General features: G+C 38.1%; 1 protein-coding gene across 10 annotated transcripts in view; it reads left to right on the top strand.

The window, feature by feature from the left end:
* ALPK1 (alpha kinase 1) overlaps nucleotides 1-22,479 on the top strand; it is a 138,207-nt gene that overhangs the window by 23,081 nt on the left and 92,647 nt on the right. For 4 of the 10 annotated variants that reach the window (XM_082641101.1, XM_082641094.1, XM_082641104.1 and 1 more), the window contains one exon: nucleotides 1,682-1,730. The exons of 3 other annotated variants lie outside the window; for them this stretch is intronic. The gene's annotated coding sequence lies outside the window, so the exon portion shown is untranslated. Of the gene's footprint in view, nucleotides 1-1,681; nucleotides 1,731-18,742; nucleotides 18,832-22,479 lie in introns of all 10 variants that reach the window. 3 more of the 10 variants (XM_082641102.1, XM_082641099.1, XM_082641105.1) reach the window with 2 other exon arrangements.

Below are 22,479 nucleotides of genomic sequence, written 5' to 3'. Positions count from 1 at the left end.
AGCAAGGGCAGCGCAGTCCAGGCAGGGTCACAGGTCTGGCAGAGGCCTGCTTCTGCCTCTGAAGCCTGAATAAGACTACTTCATTAGTTTTCCCAACAGGTTCAGAGTCAGAAATTTAAAGTGAGAACAGGTGGCACAGTTATTTTTTTTCCATCATTGCTCAGCTGTGTAAAAGTTGGATTTAACTAAAGTTGTGATTTTGACATGCAAATGTTAAAAACAAGGGAGTCAAAGGTGTATGTGGATGGTGATTATCATGATTGACCATGGAAATTAAGCTGGTTAAAAAGAAGAGACAGGACCTCAAAGGGGGTGAGGGTCCATGGAAAGGTGATAGGATCAGTGGGTTAGAAGTCCCAGTGGAATGTTAGGATTGTTGGATTTGGGAGTCTCAAAAGGGACAAGATGTGTGGTAGTGGACAGAGAGTGGAATACATGAATTTGAAGGTATGCAAGAATAAATTTGGTCATAACAAAGCGTAGGCTGTATGACCTTGGGAACGAATACCTAAAGTTGGGTTAAGGACAAGATCTTTGAAGAAACGATTTCAAGGAACTGAGAACCCCTCATCACTATATAGTTGAATTCTCCAAGAGTAGGGGTGGTTTGGAGAGAATAGTAATGATCCAGGAATTAAATGCCCTGGGAGTTGGCAGTTGACAGCAACAATGAGGGGCAGTGGGTGATGACATGAAATTCAAAGCTGTGGGAAGGAGGGCTGTGCAGCTTAAACAAGGAAGGAAAAAGCAAGGTCCAAAGTAGCAATAAAGCACAGGAGGCTGCTTATCCAGAACTGGTGGTTCTGGGGCGCTAGGTACCTAAGCTGCCCCTTGAGAGATTTTTCAAGGTGACTGAAAAATGTAAAGCGTTATGAAATGTAATGTATTGCCTTTTTTTTTTTCCCCCGGCCGCTCTGCTCAGCAGGCATGTGGGATCTTAGCTCCCCAACCAGGGATCTAACCCTTGCCCCCTTCAGTGGAAGTGCAGAGTCTTAACCACTAGACCACCAGGGAAGTCCTGTGTTGCCATTGTTAACATATGAAAAAGTAGTGATTATTATTGCAAACCCTTTTAGCAAAATTTTTGTATAAATAACCAGGGGAATTCCCTCTCTCTGGCAAGCCCCAAAAGTAATAAATAGATTTTTTTTTTAAGTCGGTGAATGAAAGTTAAGAACTTCAGGAGACAGGATATCCAGTAGGGTTTTTTCTGCAAAGGCTCTCTATTTCCTGCATAACAAAATTATCAGATAGTACCACCCCTGACAGTTTAGACCTGCAATAGTGAGGTTTCTCTCCTTTATGGTTGAACTGCTTCAAAAGTCTAAGAAGAGATTTGAAACCTCCTCCTCTATTTAAGGGGATGAGGTAAGGGGGAGACCAAAAGAGATTTGTACCCCGTCAAGCACTCTGGACAGGATCTGGTCTTCCTTGATGTGATATTCCTCCTCCTTGTGTATCTAAAGTGAGGAACAGCGATGACCAGCTGTAACTTCTCCACTCTCGCTGGGGACACAGGAACATGAGTTTCCTTTGTTCTCTTACCCAGATGTTTCAGACAGCAAGCATGCAACAATGCCTATGACATAATGCAGGAAATAAAGAGTAGAGATTATTTCCTACTGTGTTTACACTTTTATTATAAGAGAGGCCTCTGAGTTTAACTTTTTTTCTTAACTAGGAAGTTCTAAATCAGAAGTGGATTGAAATCTAATAAACACAGATTTTGGGTAAGTTTTCATGTGAAACTTTTGAATTAAATTCTTTTTTCCTAATGATATAGCTCTATGTAGTCATAGAAAATATGAAAAGAAGAGGAAAATAATCAAAAAATATTACTTAGAGGCAAAGACTCAATATTCTGGTGTATTTCCTTCTGATTATTTTTAAATTATTTTCTTAAATTGTGGTAAAATGCACATAAAGTTTAATTTTGTAACTATTTTTACGTGTACACATTTAGTGGTATTAACTTACATTCACGTTGTTGCGCTACCATCACTCCCATCCATCCACAGAATTATTTGCATCTTGCAAAGCTGAAACGCTGTACCATTAAACAAACACTTTTCATTCTCCCCTCTACCCGCCCCTGGCAACCGCCATTCTACTCTCTGTCTCTGAATTTGACAACTCTAGCGACCTCATGTGAGTAGAATCATGCAATATTTGTCCTTTTGTGACTTGCTTATTTCACTTAGTACAATGTCCTCAAAGTTCATCCATGTTTAAGCAGTTGTCAGAATTTCCCTTTTAAGGCTGAATAACATTCCATTGCACGTATATACCACATTCTGCTTATCCATTTATCTGTTAATGGACACGTAGGTTGCTTCCATCTTTTTTTGGCTATTGTGAATAGTGCTGTTATGAATATGCTGTACAGATACCTCTTCAAGCCCCTGCTTTCAATTATTTTGAGTATGTACTCGGAAGTGGAATTGCTGGATCATATGAGTATTCTATTTTTAATTTTTTTTTTTTTTTTTTTTTTTTTTTTGTGGTACGCGGGCCTCTCACTGCTGTGGCCTCTCCCGTTGCAGAGCACAGGCTCCGGATGCGCAGGCTCAGCGGCCATGGCTCACGGGCCCAGCCGCTCCATGGCATGTGGGATCTTCCCGGACCGGGGCACGAACTCGTGTCCCCTGCATCGGCAGGCGGACTCTCAACCACTGCGCCACCAGGGAAGCCCTCTATTTTTAATTTTTTGAGGAACCACCATACTGTTTTCCATAGCAGCTACACCATTTTATATTCCCACCAACAGTGTGCTAGGGTTCCAACTTCTCCACATCATGGCCAAAACTTTTTCTGTTCCTATTTTTTTTTGCATAGTAGCCATCCTAGTGGGTGTAAGGTGGTATCTCACTGTGATTTTAATTGTCATTTCCTTAATGGTTAGTAATGTTGAGCTTCTTTTCATATGCTTATTGGCCATTTGTATATCTTCTTTGGAGAAACGTTCAAGTCCTTTGACTGCTTTTTAGTTGGGTTTTTTGTGTTTTTGTTGTTTGGTGGTAGGAATTCTTTATATATTCTGGATATTAACTCCTTATCAGCTATATGATTTGCAAATATTTTCCCCATTCCATGGGTTCCCTTTTTACTTTCTTCATTATGTCCTTTGATGCACAGAAGTTTTTTAAATTTTGATGTAGTCCAATTTATCTAAAAGTGGGATACCTCCAACTTTATTCTTCTTTTTAAAGATTGTTTTGATTATTTAGGGTCCCTTGAGATTTTATATGAATTTTAGGGTGGATTTTTGTTGTTTCTGGAAAAAACATCATTGGTCCTCAGTGACTTTTTAAAATATAATTGCTATCATACTGCATGAACTATTTTATATTCTGCTTTTTCTTAACATTATAATATAGTTATCCCATTAAAAAATAAACGTTAGTTCTTTTTATTGAAACACTTCATGAACATACTGTACAGTGACTACATAAAGGAGAATATAAAATGGAAGTATAACTGAAAGATTAGAAAACATTTATACCTCAAATTATGTGACATCTGTATACTTTTCAATACTATAATCATAAAAGTGAGAAAAATTTGATTTGAGACATGTTCAGAGTATTAGGATGCAATATTTATACTGTGAGTAGGAAGGAATGACAACCAATTGTATTAGTTTAAAAGACTGTTAAAATATATACTTATATTACTTTTGACCAAATACAACTCTGGAATTCATTTATTTACTCAGCAAACATTACTGAGTCTCTGTAGTTTTGAAGCCCTGGAAACCTAGATATACATTAGATATGGTCTTCACCCTCAGGGAAAGGCAATAAATACTAAAATTTCCTGAAAGTCTAGTATGTGTCATGAGCCATGTGAGATCTTAGTTCCCCACCCAGGGATGGAACCTTGCCCCCTACAGTGAAAGCATGGAGCCTTAACCACTGGACTACCAGGGAATTCCCTCACTTTCTTTTTTAATCTTTGCATTAAACCTATGGGTAAGCAGTGTTAGCCCCATTTAGAGATGAGGAAAATAATGTTCATTTCATAAAAGCTGACCAAAAAAATAAAATAATTTGGGAATTGCCTGACGGTCCAGTGGTTAGGACTCCATACTTTCACTGCTGAGGGTGTGGGTTTGATCCCTGGTCAGGGGATAAGATCCCCCACAAGCTGCACGGTGGGGCCAAAAAAAAAATAAAATAATTTAACAGCAAGGTCCTACTATATAGCACAGGGAACTAACTGTATTCAATATCCTGTGATAAACCATAACAAAAAGAATATTAAAAAAAGAATGTCTGTATGTGTATAACTGTCACTTTGCTGTACAGCAGAGATTGGTACAACATTGTAAATCAACTGTACTACTTCAATAAAAAAAATTAAACATTAAAAAAAAAAGAAAAGCTGAGCTACCTGTTGAAGGTGACACAGAGAATGAGTGGCAGAACTAGAATACAAGCTCAGGGCTGTCTGTGTCCACAGCTCATGCCCTTTCACTCTCCCAGGTTGCCTTTCAGCGATTATGACCTAGCACAGGAGACAGGAGTATATACAGCTAACTGCAACATGAACAAAAAACTGTGATAGCAATTAATTCCGCTAGATAAGAGTCAAGAAAGGCTTAGAGGGATGGCGTTATAATCTAAGACTCGAAAACGGAGGATTTCATTAAAGATGGGGAGAGCAGCATTCATTCATTCATTCATTCATTCACTTATCTGTTCATAAACCTGCACTGAGCTTCTCCTGTGTGTTAGTTACACAGCTAGCTCCAGTTGTGTGCTGGAGATTCAAAAGAGAACCAGTGAGACACTGGCCACTCTCAGGAGTCACAGTCTTTTGGGAGACAGTTAAGTAACTGATGTATGACAGAGCCTCGGACCAAGCTCTGCCACAGAGTCAAAAACAAAGTGCTGGGGGATGTTCTTCCAGGATACTAAGGGCAGGTGCTCAATGGCAGAAGCTATGCTGCACTGTATGTATTGCTGAGCATGGCAGGTTGGACTCTCCATGCCAAGATCAGAGGCTTGGACTTCATCCTATAGGCAACAACAAGCCAACAGACATTTTTAAGTAGAGAAGTGACACAGTTCTGTTGTTAAGAAGCTATCTGGCAGTCCGTGAAGAGTAGAATGTGGAAATGGGGGAAGAGACAGGTAGCAGGAAAACCAGTATAGAGGCTAACGGTCTGAACTGGAGAGGACCCAGTACAGGGAGCAACCGGAGAGACAGAGAGCATGGAGACCACATTTATGAGAAGTTGGCAGACCTCATCGACTGTAGGATGTGTAGTGAGAATAAGATAGGAGTCAAGAGAATAGTGTGAACAGAGGATTCAAGTGATATGTATGTTCAGAACCACTGCATTATTTGAAAGTGAAGGACCTATGGAGCATTTCATAAATAGATAATACTCTTTTGAATTATCAGTATTTCTTTCATATATTTAGTCATTCTAAAATATTGTTTAATAGATTTTTTTCTCTCAAGCAGTTTAAACATGCCCTGCAGTGCTATTTACACTGTTAATTTGGTTAGAAAACTCTTTCTCCATAGTACAAGTGTAATTTTTATTGTTGTTATATTAAAACATCATAGAGATAAAACGGATTAATTTTTTTTCTATAATGAAATTCAAAAAGATTAATGGATTTTTACTGAAATGGAGTTAAAAGAAGATCATTGGTTAGGTAAATATGTCACTATTTTAATGTTTCAAAAAAGTTTTCCATTTTCTCACATCATTACTCAGTCTTGTAATTTATTAGTATCTTTTTTGTTCTGTGGAGTGCCATTGTTTGTTTTCATTAAGTAAAAATATGCATCTAGTTAAAAGTTATCTCATGTGCCTGTGCTGTTATGTGCCACCAGAAGAGGGCGGCAGTGAGGCGTTAGAAAGAATGAATTTACAGGCTCTTCAATTGCTGAAAGACAGTTAAGATCATGATGTGAATGACGAAAACATTTGTTCGGGCAGACATCCTAATTAACTAACTCATTTTCTGAGCTAGAGACTATGACATAACATTGTCACAGAATTTTCAGAAAATCTGATGATGATCTTATAATGCAATACGGTAATAAATTTGTGGAAATTTCTGTTAAGATTGGTGAGGATCGACACTAAGATACTCTGAAAATTTTACATCAGTTTGCAAGGAGGAGATTGGAGGGTGAATTAAAAGTAAACATGTTGTTTCTTGTCATTTCAACAGTGTAGGCAGAGAATGTAATAGTTTATAGAGACAATAAAAGGCATTATCTTCTTTGAACATTATAGATATTCCTGAAATAAAAAGAAATATTTCGAACTTATCAAACATGCAGTAAGCAATGCATACGACAAATTGACTAAGAGAGGTTGCCCAGACTTATCCGGTATCTTCTTTTATAAATATTTAACAACCACAAATTTTTTTTATTGAAGTATAGTTGATTTACAATGTGTAAATGTTGTGTTCCGATGTACAGCAAAGTGATTCAGTTATACATATATATACCTTCTTTTTTTAATATATTCTTTTCCATTATGGTTTATCACAGGATATTGAATATAGTTCCCTGTGCTATACAGTAGGACCTTGTTTTCTTTTTTTCTTTGATTGTTCATCTTTTATTATTATATAGCTTAGTAGTGGAAGAAATGATTGTGGTCAGTACATGTATGAAAATTATGAAGGTCATGGTTTAGATAGTAGGACCTTGTTTTCTATCCATTCTATACATAATAGGTTGCATCTGCTCACCCACAAACTCCCACTCCATCCCTCCCCCTTGGCAACCACATGTCAACAACAAATATTTCTGAATACCTCTTATGTGCTAGGAATTATTCCAGGTGTTGAATATTCCAGGATATAGAACAGAACAAAACAGGCACATTCCCTGCCCAGTTGGAATGTATATTATAGTGGGGAGGATAGACTTTACACAAAGCCTCACAATTAATTCATTAGTTACAGTTGAGAGAAAAAATGGAAAACAGTCTACCACAGGGCCCTAAATAAATTAGTTTAGGCTCAACCCCCAAACTGGAAATTCAGTGAAGTTTTAAAAAGGATTCAAGAACAACTTGTCTGAAGTTCTTAATACCCATTTATATTATTTATGTCTTTCACAATACATTAAATGGATCAGGTAAAATTTACAGAGTTGTGAAAATAACATTGTAAAAGAGTATTTGGGTAGTTGATATGCAGCAATAAAACACTTTGCCAATTTGAAGTGTTGTAAAATGCCCCGTGCTTCCTTAGACTTCTGTTTTGTTTCTTTGACCTCCATTGTATGCACTTCCCTGGGTTGGCTCAGCTCTCTAAGCCAGAGCTGAGACGGTTCCCCAGCTGACTCTGATGAGATCCATTAAGGTGAACCATAGCTGGGTTCTCAAAGATGCTTATCGATTCTTTTATTCATCCTTAATTGATTATCTTTCCAATTCTCCACAGCACCTGTTTCAATCCAGGATCTCTCTTTTCAAGCTGAACTCACTCCTGCCAGATTTCCATCTATTTGACTTAGGTTACCGGGTTATCCATGGTGAACTCTCAGATTTTCTCTAAATCATTAGCCATTCATTTCTCCTTCCATTCTGCCTCAGAAAAACAATGTTCTGCCTTGTATCCAAGCCTACTCCTTCTATCTTCTTTTTTTTTTTTTTTTTTTTTGCGGTACGCAGGCCTCTCACTGTTGTGGCTTCTCCCGCTGCGGAGCACAGGCTCCGGACGCGCAGGCTCAGCGGCCGTGGCTCACGGGCCCAGCTGCTCCGCGGCACGTGGGATCCTCCCACACCGGGGCACGAACCCGTGTCCCCTGCATCGGCAGGCGGGCCCCCAACCACTGCGCCACCAGGGAAGCCCTCCTTCTATCTTCTTAAACCAACATCTTTTTACCTATTTTGTGATTTTTCTCATTATTCATAGTCCCTTTCTTTCATCTCTTTAAAAAATTTTGCCTTCTGACATCTTCTCCTTAGCCTATGCACATGTTCAAATCTAATAATTCTTATGAAATATTCATTTCCCTTGAGACTATATTCTTTTTCCTTCCCTTAACAGCAGTGCTTCTCAGAAAAGTTCTGTTAAACTTCCTTGTTTAACACTCATCCATCAACTCTTCTGGTCTGTCCTCTTCTGAAACGTCTATTTACAAGATCAATGAGAACATTCCAGGCACCCAATCTAGTTGCCTCTTCCTAGTTGTTATCCTGGGGCTGCCTGTAGAATTTGTTGCACAGTATCATGTCTCTACACTCTCCTGGTTCTCACATTTCCAGCTGCTTCTCTGCAGGCCACTGTTTGACTATTTGACTCCTGGATAGAGGCATTCTCTAGAAGTCCATATCTTCTTCATATCCAACCTTTGCCTCCTTTAATCTCATGTAATGGCTTCAATTATTGCCCCTGTGTGAATGATTCCCAGATTCATCTCCTGTTCTAATCTCTCTCCTCAGTTTAACTAACATTTCCCACCTCTTGTAGAGAGCGCCATTTCTCTACAAGGTTTCACGGGCACTTCAAGCAGAAATGGCCTGAACTCATCATCTCTCAGGGTGTCCGGGCACCCTGGACTACCTGCTGGTTCCTGTTATGATCTGCAAGATCCTTCTGCATCTTTGCTCTTGCTGTGTCCCCATCTCATGCCATCTGTCTGCAATGCATCTCTTCACACCATTTCCCTTGTTTCCTATACCCTGCCTCTCGCCCATTTTTCCCACTTGTTGGTGTCTCCGTCCTTCAGAGTTTGGCTCATGTTTGGACTTCTGAATAAACAGTAACTGAACTAAATCTCCTCTCCCCCATCCTTTACCCATTCTTTGCTTAGAATTCAACTATATCTGATCACACTCAGTCTTGTATTTGAGATACACATTTGTGTTTGCTGTCTCTATTAAACCCTGAGTCCTAAAAGTACTGGGACTATGTCTCATTCATCCTTATATCCCCTGCAGACCCTGGCACATAGCAGAAACCATGGAAATTTTGCTTAGTTTGCATTGTTGGAAGAAAAGTACCACAGATCTTAATTTTTAAGAATTGTTACTTTTGAAGAGCATGGAATTTGTAATATGCAGGCTACAAATTTGGGAGAATGTAGAAAGTATAAAAACAAATTTGTAATGAATAAAGTTGACATTTTTACCTTTGTCCTATTTTAGACAGACTTTTAGGGAATTTTACTCTGCAAGAGGCTTGTTTAAGGGTGATGAAGTTCTTGGAAATTAAGATTGTGTCAGGGTCTGGGATTTTATTTTACTCTCCTTAGAGTTAATAAGTTAGCCTGTTACTGTTCATGGATGCTGGCAGAAGACATGAGACTCTTGGGTCAAAGGCAAAGGACTTTACTACTCAGAGCACAGCAAGCAGCATGAGCATAATGTTGCCATCAGTTCTTCATGTCCTCCTAGTCCAAAGGAGTGACACTGAGCCATCCAGGTGGATGTTAATGGGTTTCTGTTGCAGCCAAGGAACATTGAGCTTGGGGAATCCACTGCTTTAATAGCAAGGCTACTCTTGGCCCAGAGTAAGACATGACCTCATCCCTCAAGGTTGAGGCAAATACAAACCTGATAGATAGCCCAGGCAAGGAGAGATTGGTCTGGCATTCTTAACATCCAGCAAGAACTTGCAGACATGCCCACAGCCCAGGATGGATTGCCCCTCCCCAAATCGTGTGGTGAGAATAAGGATTGTGGTTATCCTGGCACATCAGAAGGGCTCAATAAATACTTGTTGAATCAAATTAACTAATTATTGAGAAGAAGGGGAACCAATTAGGAACTGAAAAAAGGCAAAGAGTCCCCTGTTTAGGATGACCATCCCCTGAGAAAACAGTTCTAGATTTCAGATCTGATTAGGAGAAAAAAAATCAGAGGGCTAATGAGAATAAGATATTGTAGGCTGCCTGGTTTCATAACAAATAAAATTTCTAAACACCTTACCTCATGGCAAGTGAGTCTATGACTCATATACAAAATAACTGCTAAGTCCAAACAACCTAAGGCAATGTCTGTAACTCGCTAAGTTAGTATTACAATAACTATAGTTCTTTACATCTGCAGCCTTTTGCCATATACTGAATTTCATTGCAAGTTTTAAAGAACTTTAGACACTATACTCATTTGGGAACTTTTACCATACATGATTTTTACTTTCTCAAAATGGTAAATTGAACTACAAATCCAAGTAGAGTCTGCTAGTAAATCTGATCAGAATTAAACACTTCTTTAGAAATTTGCAGTTGAACAAATGACATATCTTACCTTCTCAAGATTCTCTTGAAGGAAAGGAGTTAACCTGAAATATCTTGTCAGTGTATAGAAGTGAGGTACCTGAGACATTCAAGTTGGCAGTCCAGACTTCGGAGGGGAGTTTATTTTTACATTGATAATTATAATTCCTATTTCCAGAGACCACATTAGCCCTAATGCCTGAAAAACTTAGGCAACCATCACAAAAATTTTGTTATTGCATATTTCACCTTTTAGCCACTCCACTCCCCATTTTTGGGGATGCTTTCCAGTCTTCATAAGCTATTGCTGCAGTGTCACTGTTCTCCATCTGCTGCTTTTAAAATTGGAGATTGACTGCCTCCAGGGTTTACAAATGTTTCTTCTTACCTTAGATAATTTGAACTTCTAAGCAGCCACAAGTTTTTTTCAGACTTTTCAAGGAAGGCCTTGTTTTTAAGATCTGTAATTCCCCGCTCTCTCCTCTCCGCTCGCAAGGAAAGTCACCCAGGTTCCCCTTATGCAGGGTTAGAGGGCTTTTGAGTAACCCGTTCTTCATTCAGAGCCTTCCACTCAGACTCAAACTTGTGTCCCCACATAGGCCATATGTCTGGGAACCCTTCCATACCTCATGGTGAGTTTTCAGCCCTTCTGAGGCGCTTTCCTTTTCTTTTCTCAAGTTATGGAAACTTTCATCATTCTTTTATCTTTGAAAATCTTTGCAGTAGAGATGAGATGATCATCATTTCCTTCACTGGTCATATTCTCCTTACCAATATCCCGTTTCCACACAGTTTGCTCTCTTCTTCCTTGACTGCTGAGACTGTCCCATGCGACTCCCCCTCCCTCCCTACCAGAGTCATTGTTGCTATACCTGATTGGACCAGGGGTGGATAGCTGATACCAGAGGTAACAAGCTGTGTGTTATGCCAAGATTTTGTCTTTGAACTGAGGATGCTGAGACTGAGTCAGTTTCTGTTGAGGGCTTGAATCAGGAGGGCATGTAAAACCAGGGTAAGTGGATCAGATAAGGATGGTCTACAGAGAGGAATAAAGCTGACCTTGTCTGTTCTGTTCACCTCTGCACTCTTACCACCTAGCATGGTGCCTGACATAGTAGGCTTTCATTAAGTCTTGGTGGAATGAATGAAGCAGACTGTGGAGTGAGAGAGACAGAGAGAGATTATTTTTGCCTCCAACAAATTTCTGTGTCCTGATTGTAATCCCTCATGAAGACTATCTTCATTTTCTGTCCTTACATCCATGAGATATCCCTGTGTCCACCCAATAATTTCCCCTTTATGTTAAAGCTAGTTTGGGTATGTTCTGTTCCTTGCAGCTAAATTAAACTGAAGAATCCCCTAATTCAGTCTTTAAAGTCTTCTTGTCCCCAGGGAACTATGGTTTCTCACACAAACTAGTTATTTCGGTGGCCTATCCAAGAATTCCTGGATTCCAGAAGTGGGCATGCCTCCACTTTGCCCAAGTGAACCTCACCTTTGGGGACAGAAAAGAATAGAAACTCAAATCCAACTGAAAATAAAGAAAATACCTCCCAAAATAAATCTTCCTGATCTTCTAAAAAGGCAAACTCTGAAGAAAACTATGACAGAAACTGCAAATTGAGGATCCTTTAGGAGAGAGGGTTGGACCTTAGGCATTGTTGATTGAACACGACTTTAAATTTAAAGTCAGTGGAGAGGGTCAGATATGATCAGGACACACTTGCCAACCTAAGCTCCAGGAAGAGGGAGAAGAAGAGTGGGTCACAGCTTTACCCCGGACTTCTGGAATGCTTCTGGAATACTACTGGACTAACTTGGTGATGAAAGAGACTGCTTCGCAGTTTCTGGTTGTACTCTTGGCTGTTGTACAGCACATTGAGGAAAAAGGTTGTTCTTTCCTGCTCCCTGCCTGGGAGGACACATATTATATTTATATGTTTACCTCAAAGGCAGGGGAGTCGTTGAAAAATACATAGGCAGTCGTCATAGGCTTGAAACAGAAAAATGAAATGCTTGGGGGCAGTATGGTGGGTTTTTCAAGAGCATAGAGTTGAAGTGAGACAGATCTCCAACTCACTAACTAGCTCTATGTCCTTGGCTAAGCTGTGTAACCTCTTAGAACCTCAGATTTCTCATCTACAAAATGAGAATAAAAGTACTTCATAAATGTGCTGTAAGTATTAAATTAGATAATGTTTATAAGTTCTTAGGCCAATGGTACCAAGCTAAGGGCTCAGTAAATGGTAGGGATGATTAGGATTATTAGTGCTTTGTAATACAAGCATTAATGAAAGTGTGTTATTTTTATGTTAACCAGAAGGAAGGTTGCGTTTTTTTAAGTTAAGAAACATGACACTAAAACATGTATTTCATAGCTCCTCTTCACTGTTACCTTTTTAACGTAAATCCCTGCGTGTAGACAAATGTAAAAGAAGAGTCCAGGAAATATCTAACAAGACAGTAGTTATGCAGTAAATAGCCATCAGTTGTGGTATCAATCAACAGCAGTATAAACTCCCCCAAAAGGAGGCACATGTGAATCCTCCCATGCAATCTTCTCAAAAGCAATTGTAAATTATATGACCTGCAGATGGCGAACTTGGATCGGGTGACTATTAAGCAATGACTACCTAGAAAAGAAAGCAGTGGTTTTTGTTTTGTTGAATGGAGGGCCAAGTAAAGTGGATACATTAATAAAGGCTGTACAAGCCAAAAGCATCCTTTGCCGACACACTGGGTTCCTTCTTCCAAGAGGACCATTAATCTGTCTGTCAAAGTGAGTCCACCCTCAATCATATGTGCTGTGAGAGACAAGACTGCATTTGCTTCTGGTAGAAATGTTTTATTGAGTATTTATGCTGGTTGCTAGTCACTGATACAAAGAAAAGGAGTATCAAGTAGGGAACATCAATAGATTTCTTGTAAGTCTCTTGAGGGGTACAGAAATGTTACCTTCTCAGAATATCCATATGTAACACTATTTAATTATCTGAACCCATTGTACATGTCCAAAGAGTCCACATGTTTTGATGTGTATAAGTAATTATATCCTCCCTTGCTTGATTATGCCACTGTTGAGTATTTGTTCTGTACCCTCCCCAAGGCAATCCTTTAGGGACCAATTACCATCCTTTAGTGACATCATTTCACTGGCTGGAGGAAATTTCTAGAGTACCACACTGGGCATTCAGGACTCCTAAGGGAGCTCTGTAGTACTTTGTAAAATCTATGTGCCCTACCTTCTGGAGAAACATATTTTTTTTCCTCAAAATTCTACTTTGGAGTACAGGTTTTACTATCCCAGATCACAACTACATGAGTTTGTGGGGAAATTAGTGTGACTTTCCAAAACTGCGTGTTCCTGCAGTGGCCTGAGATGTTTTGTTGGTTCTTTCAGTTGTGAAAAAGCTCAGCAACTCACCCAACATGATGGATTGATGACTTTTTGCTGCATTATAAAGCAGGGTCACTGTCCCCAAAGAGCCTCTCAGCTTGTGGGTCAGGTGAAGGGACATCTCTAGGCCTCTATAGTGCCTCTGCCTTGTTACTTATCATGGGGCTGTAATTATTGTCTACATATCAGCCTCCCCACAACTATGTACTTCTAGAGCCCAGAAACAGTACCATATTCATCTCTTTATCCTTAAACATTTTGTGTCTGGCACATAGTAGGTACTTATAAGAACGTTGAATGAATTAAAGAATAAATATATGTGCTTGGGTAGAACAAGCAGCCAGGAAGGGGGAAAGGTCAATTTAGGGGGAAAAAAAGAGGAAGATAGTCCACCTACCCATGAGGGATTGTACCTATATTAGACAAGTAGTATTCCTAAAGAATAGAAAAAGAGGAAAGAGCAGTGGATTGTGTGCAGCCTAATCCTTTTATTTTTACTAACCAAACTCTCAAGAGACTGACTTATACACCAACATCCTGCTTGACTATTGCCAGTGGAGAACACATCTCTCCAGAGATTGCATTGTGTCCCAATTCCATGTATTTCACATCTTCATTCATTTCACAATGCAGACTACTAACCACTATACAGTCACGGCATCTTCATTCATTTCAAAAGGAAGAAAGTCCCTAGCTCTCAGGATGAGGCAATTCTGGTTTTCAGGTAACTTCTAAAAGCTTCTAAAACGTAGTTTATCTAAGCCATGGTAAATAGAGAACTTATCAGAAAATTCAGAAATTATAAGATCTTTCTAAGAGTGGATTTGGGTCTAAAGGCACTCACTGGTGAAAGACAGAACCTAGAGGATGGGACTGAGGAACAGTCAGAAACAGACTCTGAAAGACAGTCCAAATAAGAGGAGCCACACATAAGTGTTACCCATGGAATTGACAATGGGCATCTGACATGAAATAATAGGGATAGTCGAGGATATGAGGACCGTGCACAGTGATGAGGAGTAGCACTGTTGCATCTGCACATGGTAAGCACTCAACAAATCCTGGTTGAATGCACAGGTCGTTCTGTGGCTCAGCTGCTGCTAAGGGAAGTCATGAACTGCTTTGCTAAAGGCAGGGTTTATTTATAAATAGGAACCAAAGTGACATGCACCGTTAAAAGTGGGTATAAACCAGTGCAGGAAAAGTTAAAGTGAAAAGCACTGATCAGAAACCATTTAGAAGAAAGGAAGGAAGCAGTGTCTAGAAACCTGAAGTGAATGAATCATTACAATGGAGTTTATAGGAATCTCTGAGCTTCCAGACAACCAGTTTAAAAGAGAAACATGCTAGATTGTACTGTTCTCATGAGTCAGTGAAGTGTGTAAATTCATCTGGAAATGCAGACTCATTCTTAGAACTTAATTCTAGAAAGAATTTATTGTGTAGACAGTTAAATAAGAGAAAGAAGAGGACATTTGATCAGTTTTGTGAAAGCTACATATATATTATTCATGGACTAAACTATAAATAAAGATCATCACCACCGACACAGCCTAGGTAAAATGATAGGTGAAAAGAGATGGGGAAAAAACAAAGAGGTTACTGTATGAACATATACACTACCATGAAAGCAAGAAAATATAAATATTGACCACAGCCCCTCTTTTTGCAACTATTATGAGGCTAGATTTATAGCTTCCTTAATGCACTCTCAGTAAGGGGAGGAAGCGTAGTATGAGAAGTTCTACTCCCACTTCTTCCCTATGATCCCTGGATCCATGTGATCTGTCCTTGGGTGAAACACACCATATATTGGTTATTGATTCGGAGCATACACCATTTTCTCTACGCCAGTACCCCAACTTCATAAGATGTCCTCCAGCTTGCTCTGTGAGTCTTTGTAACAGTCTATTGCACTTCTCTACAAGGCCAGCTCCTCCTGGGTTATGGTAAAACCAATGAATCCTGTGGGAATCCCATAGCACTCTTGGCCAGAAATAATAGCATATGGATTACTGTGGGCTGAATAAGCTTTCAGTAAGTTCACAGAAAGTTTTGCTCATAGAAGCATAACAGGGAAGTAAAATCTATATGCATAACATATTCTAGTGAGAAAAATTGCTACCAAGTCCACAGTGAAAGAGCTTCAGTATCATCAGTCAGCAGGAGGCTAGCCACGCCACCCTGTTCCCCACACTTGGAGCCGTATGGAGGGCTCAGCATGGGTTTCTGCTGCTGGCATTTTAAGCGTTCAATTGAGGTGGTAGCTGGATCTGCCTTGGTAACAAGTTCTCGTGGTTGAGCCCATGGATAACCTCCATCTCTGTCACCACAGCCACTTTGCTTTTGAACCTACTGAGGAATAGTCGTGTTTCTGGGGAAAAAGGATAGCTGACATTTGCAGTACTGAGCTTCCTGCCCATCTGATTATTGAGTCTCCTCTGTAGTGAGAGTCCTTTGCTGAGCACTCACATGAGGCACAATATTCTCAGAGCATGAACCTATTTTGAGAGGTGTATACATGTACCTCTACCCTAAACCTCCTTGTCATCCAGTCTTGTTCCTTCCAACTTGCTCATCATTGAAACAAACCTTTAGGCTCTATGTATAAATCTTCATTATGATGATCTTTCTTTCTAGGTAAAATATACAATTAGATGTACTTCTCAAAGTTCTGCTTATTGTGAAGATTTATCTTCCTACTTGTCCTTCATGGCCAACAGTGTGGAAAACTCTAATGCTGCATCAATTTATTTATGGCCATTGCCAGTATATTATGCATAACCATTAGTAAATCAGTCTTGAACTGTTTTTTCCCTGTCCATAAGGTAGTCCCCTATATGTGTGGGTCCAGGAAGAGGTGGCATTACAGCAAGATTAGGGGCCACGAGAGTTGGAGCCATTTGCTCATGAAAGTTTCTTGTGCTTCTAGAACGTGGTTGAGGGTGACCTTGTATGTGCCATTTCATCTTGATGATGGAGAGCTGCTCTGCCCATCCAAATTTAACAATAGGTCCGTCAGACAGCATCTAATTTGGGAGAGACAGCACAAGTCTCATTATCAGTTCATTTCCCATGACCAGATATTCGGTCTTTACCAGAACCCAACAGAAAAAAACCGGAGAAGTTTCTTGAGGACATTAGTTATTTGTCAAAGAGGTATGGCTTTGCTGTCAATTCTAGGGGCTGCACTATTATTGTGTTATTTGGGAATTCCATGGGCTCAATGATCTGCTACAGAATGTTGTACACATTAGATTTCCTGGGTCACAAGAGCTAAGTGGCAAGAGTGGCTTTTTCTTTAAACTGAACTGGCTGAAGAATATTCATTTGCTTTCAGCCTTCCTTAAATATAGAAGCCTCATGGCTTATTCAATAAGTAGGAAGGAGCAACACCAATGTAATATTATTTTGCCTCTCTTATACTAGAATTCCACCAAATGTGTGCCTCTTTCTTTGTGGAACTGGATACAAGGTGCAGCAAATTGTCTTTTAGTTTGGAGGGGATACCTCAGTGTACCCCATATCTCTAGACTCCCAGAAACATCAGTGAATTAATAGATCTCTGAACTCTCATGGAATTTATCTCTTATCCTCAGTTACATGTGTGTCTTACCAAGGCGTCTTATGTATTTTCTACTTTCTAACCAAATTGTGATAACCAATCCCACCTAATGAACAGTACAGTGAATCTAGAATCTCTGGTAAATGTACCCATGTTAATCATTTTGACCCAAGGGAGCTATGTTCCCTTTTCCTTCCTTAGTCTAGCATTTTAGAATTTATTTTCACACACATTCCCCTAGTTTCTGTTGATATCAATATAAATCAGAAAAAAATCATGCAATTTTTTTTTGGTGTGTAAGCCCACTCCTCCAGGTGTAATTTGGTCAGACTCTTTTTCTGCTATTTAGATACCTCAGTTTTAAAAGGTAAGACATTACAGCTTCATGATTTTTTTCCTTTCCCTTTCTTCCTCTCTCTTGCTCTCTCTTTCTTTTTCTGGAAACCAGAATAAATTGGCTTTATTTTTATTTATTTTATTGTTTAACTTAACGTACAGTAAAATTGACCTTTAGTTTGGTCTTTATTTTATAATTAACACATATATAGATTTGTGTAACCAACATACAGTGGGGATAGATAGGGAAGTACCCTGCATAATGGAAAGTAGGTTCACTAATAGAGTGGGTAAAATGAGATTCAGATAGATGTCTTTAAGCATTCGATCAGGGGAGGACAGCAGACAGAAATTACAGTTTGAGGTATGAATTCTGATGTGTAAAACAAAAAGCTTTAACAGCAAGCAAGTTACTTAATTTCCTTGAGCCTCATTTGCCTCTTTTGTAAATAGGGATAACCAAAAATTAATGAATGAAACTTATTAGCTAAATACAATTTTAACATCTTTATTGAGATATAATTTACATACCATAAAAGTTACTCATTTAACAGTACAATTAAATTCTTCTTAGCAAATTTACTGACTTATGCAAATATCACCAAAATCCAGTTTTAGAACATTTTAATCACCCAAATAAGATCCCTCATGCTCATTTACATTTAATCCTTGTTCCTATCCCCAGCCCTTGTTCTACTCCATTAATACTCTTTCTATATCTCTTGACTTGCTTTTTCTTAAAATTTCTTATAAATGGAATCACAAAATATGTGGTCTTTTGTGTCTGGCTTCTTTTACTTAGCATGTTTCTGAGGTTCGTTTATGTTGTAGCAAGTTCCTTTTTACTGCTGAATACTATTCTGTTGTATGGGTATGCTACACTTTGTTGTTTCATCAGCTGATGGACATTGGGGTTGTTTATTAAAAGTATAGATGATTTAGGAGAGGATGACATCTTTAAAATATTAAGGCTTTGAATCCATAAATATTATTTGGTTGGTTGTTCTTTTGTTCACCTCAGTAAAGCTTTCTTTCCTCTTATGGCTCAGATTCACCTCTTATTAAATTTACTTTTGGCAGTTTATATTTTGGAGATATGAGTGGGCAACAACTGTGTCTACTATAGTTATCTTTAGTTATCTTTTTTTTCATTGTCTTGGTCGGATATTAATAGTAGTGTTATTTCAGCCTCATAAAATGAACTGGAAATGTCTTTTACACTTTTCTGTCTTCTGTAGTAATCTAAATATCCTGGAAATCACATAAATCTGAAAGATTTGATGGAAATTGACTCTGATATCATCTGAACCTGACACCTTTCTTGAAAGTAAGAGACTTTTTTCACTTATTATTCATCTTAATTATATTCTAGATTTTTTTTCAGTTTTGATAGTAAATCAAAATTATCCTAGAAAATATACACTTTATGCAAATGTTCACATTTTTAGGTGGATTTTTACGTATAGTCTCTTATACTTCTAAAGTTTGTACCACGTTTCTCAATCTGAAAATATTCTCTATTCTTTTCTTCCAGTAGATTTTCCTGAAAGCCAACTTATTGACCTTTTCAAATAAATACCATTTTGATTTATTTACTACTTTATAAATAATTATTTTAAAACATTTTATGTTTATTCATCCCTCCTGTTTCCCTAAGACTGTTTGTTGCTCCCTTTCTTTAAGATGGAAGCACAGTTTGTACTTCACTTTTATTATAAAAGATTATCAAGCTATGTATTTTCTTTTGAGTATAGTTTTGGTTGCATCCCTGAAGTTTAAAAATGTATCGGAAAATAAGAGTGAGATGACTTGTGAGTGCTGTTGAAATTTCCAAGTGAGCCAATTATAAATTTAAATGTTTTGTTAATAATTTAGAGCTTTTATGAATTTTGGTCAAATATTTTTTCCTTTTGCTGATTTATGAAGTTTCTTTGGGGCCTACTATATTATCCATTTTTATAAATGTTTAGCAGTAACACACATTTAAATATATATATTTGAATAACAACTGAAGGGTTTGCATTCTTTAAATCATTTTGATTAACAAATGATTTTATGTCATTTTTTATTAAGTACATTCATACTTAGTGCTTTTTCCTAAGACAACAGTTTTTGAGTAAAATATCATGAACAATTTTAAATATACCCGGTTCTCTACTTCTTTTCCTCCTTTGTTTAAATTAGAAGTGTGGGGAAAAGTGACGCTAAACAGACACTCAGGAAGAAGTGTAAGAGAGAATAGGAAAATCACCCAGAAAGAGGTGCCTTAACAGCTTTAAAGTGGTACAGACACAGAAGGAGGCACGCTACCTAGGAAAGGTATTTGCTAATGTCTGGATGACTGTAATAAAATCTTTCAGAGTATGTTTTACCTTGGAAATTACTGGAATATAAGAATAAGCAGAGAATTATACTAATTATAAATGAGGCTTTAGTCTCAATTTAGGTATTGCCAGGATTAAAGCAAGGGGTACAGCAAGAAAACGTACAGCAAAGTTTTCTTTGGTGTCTGGAAGTGCCAGAGTTGCCTACAGCAACAGAAATAATTGGTTGCCTGCCTCACGGCTCAGTCACCTCAGAAGAGCAGGCAAATAATTCCTGCCACATAGTAGGTGTATAGCAAATCCAGGCCTATTTTACTCCAAGCGCTGAGTTCTTTCCATTGTTACAAAAAGACTTTCTGGCATATGCTTGTGAAGAAAATGGCGAAAGGAAATAAGGAACACTATTGTGAATTGTATTTTAACTTGCACACACGTTCAAAAATATTTGAAATTACCTATAAAGAGACACATTCATATGTCTAGAACTACTAAGCCAATGGTAAAGAATGTGGACCAAGTAACAAAGGGTCTGGGTTAGATGGTTTGTACAAGATTATCTAAGTGAAGGACAGCATGGAACTGATCACAAAATCTGAGTTTCCTGGGAGTGAAGGCGAAAAGGGACAATATGATGAGGTTTAGATTCTCATAGTCTCATAGAAAGAAATATTTCCATTTGGTATGAAAATCAAAGTGTCTCCTGTTTTAATCATAGGAGGATTTACCATTTGGCACTTTAAGTAAAATAACATTAAACAGTATAATGGACATCTTCAATAACAATTTTTACCAAATAATTATTTTCAAAATTACAATTTATAAAACATTTTTTACAATTTAATTATAATCAAATAAGAAGAAACAAGATCAATTTTATTTATAGTACAATCTAAGCATTAGTAAGGGAATATCATCAGAAGGATGTACTCACTTTTCTTTGTTTTTAACTAAAAAATTACATTTTCTGCAATGTTGTACAACTTTTAGTTTGTCATATTTTGTTGAAATTGGATACTGGATTATCTATCTGCTGCATAGATAATGCTAGCTAAGTCATCTTTGTCTTCGGAGAAGTGAGCTACTACAAATTACTACATCTAAATGTTTAATGTTATCCTATAAAAATAGGGTAAAGAAAAGAAAACCTGTGGCATCACTGAGTCTCTTTCCTCTGATTATCCAGGATCAGATTCCCTAGATGAAGGATGTGGTTAGCACTTGATGCTAATCAAAGGACCCAAAATACTTGGATATAGTTCATTTTAATCTTAGTTGAAAACACTGTGGATAGACACTTAGGAAAAAGTGAAATCAGCATAACATCTCTTCAAGTACAATCCAGCTTTCAGAGTGGTATCGTGGATTTCGGCCTCCTCGTAATTCTCCTTGATGAAAACAGAAGGATTTCACAGCACAGAAAGCAGTGGTTTATGAGTCTGGGTACAGGGGACGCACAAGAGAACTCTGTTCATCGTCTTCAAAGTGATGCAACGATGGCACGGCTGCTGCTGTGGCTACATGTAATATAGCCTGTAGCTCTTTAAAGAGGATTAGCTTTAGTGCGCTGGGAGCATTCAATGCTGGATTTCACGTAGAGTAGAATATGCTAATGAAATGTAAATATCTATGGCAAACATGGCATAATATCGAAAACCCTCAAAACTGAGCTTTGTCTCTTGCACAGTGGGAAACCAAACTTTATCATATCAGAAGAAAAACTGAAAGAGAAACAACCTTTAACTCTTCTGCCTATGCATCTGCTGCTATGAAAAGTGAATTTAAATATATACTCATATTTGAACTAAATTAAATTGCCATGTCAGTAGAAAAACCAAAGTTCAGTCATTCAAAAACATCCTACTAGATCTGTGTCCAGAGATGAATGTGAAATAATTCATCTTTGTAGAAAAGGATATACATATAATATGAATTTTAAAAAGCATTTTAACACTATTTTTTAAACACTATTTTAGGATTACAGAGGGCTTGCAAAGTGGGTCTTTTCCCCATTTCACCTTAAAATTTCTTGCTTGCAGTTTTTACTTTTTGCCTGCACAATGTCTTTCTGCTCAATATTGGACAAATGTATCTTTATCATAATTTTCCATATAGTGTTTTTACTACTTTCATAGGAAGCCAATGTGAGATTTGATCGGTTTCTTAAAACTGCACATATACTTAGTTAATGTGAAAATTATTTTCACATATTTAGAATTTCAGACCATATCTGGAATTGGGAAGGTGAATTCATTATAAGGTGTGTGCTTTGCAAACCATGTAACTGTGTGTAGCCTCTTGGAATCTATAGATGTGATTCCCAAAGATTGAAAGCCCCCTAAAGATTTCATCTCAATTGCTGGGAAATAAAGATCCTGCAAACACATGGAACCAGGTGCCTGTGGCTTGATTTCCAATGCGTGATCTTTCATTAGTTACTAGCATTTCCCTACACTCAACCGAGTAGCTTAGGTTCTCTTGGTTTTTGTTGGTCGGTGGTGTGTGTGTGTGTGTGTGTGTGTGTGTGTGTTTTATATCTCCGTTTTGAAGGGTTTGTCTCTGTAGGCTTCGAGGGATGGTAATACATATTCATGAAACAGCACTCTTTCCAGTCCTTGCCACCACTGACAAAGCCTTAGCTGTTTCACACAGCA

Source organism: Mesoplodon mirus (genome assembly GCF_964341445.2).
Source record: "Mesoplodon mirus genome assembly, chromosome: 2".
Taxonomy (NCBI): domain Eukaryota; kingdom Metazoa; phylum Chordata; class Mammalia; order Artiodactyla; family Ziphiidae; genus Mesoplodon; species Mesoplodon mirus.
Note: the sequence above shows the minus strand (reverse complement) of the source record. Positions and strands in the feature narration are given on the sequence as shown.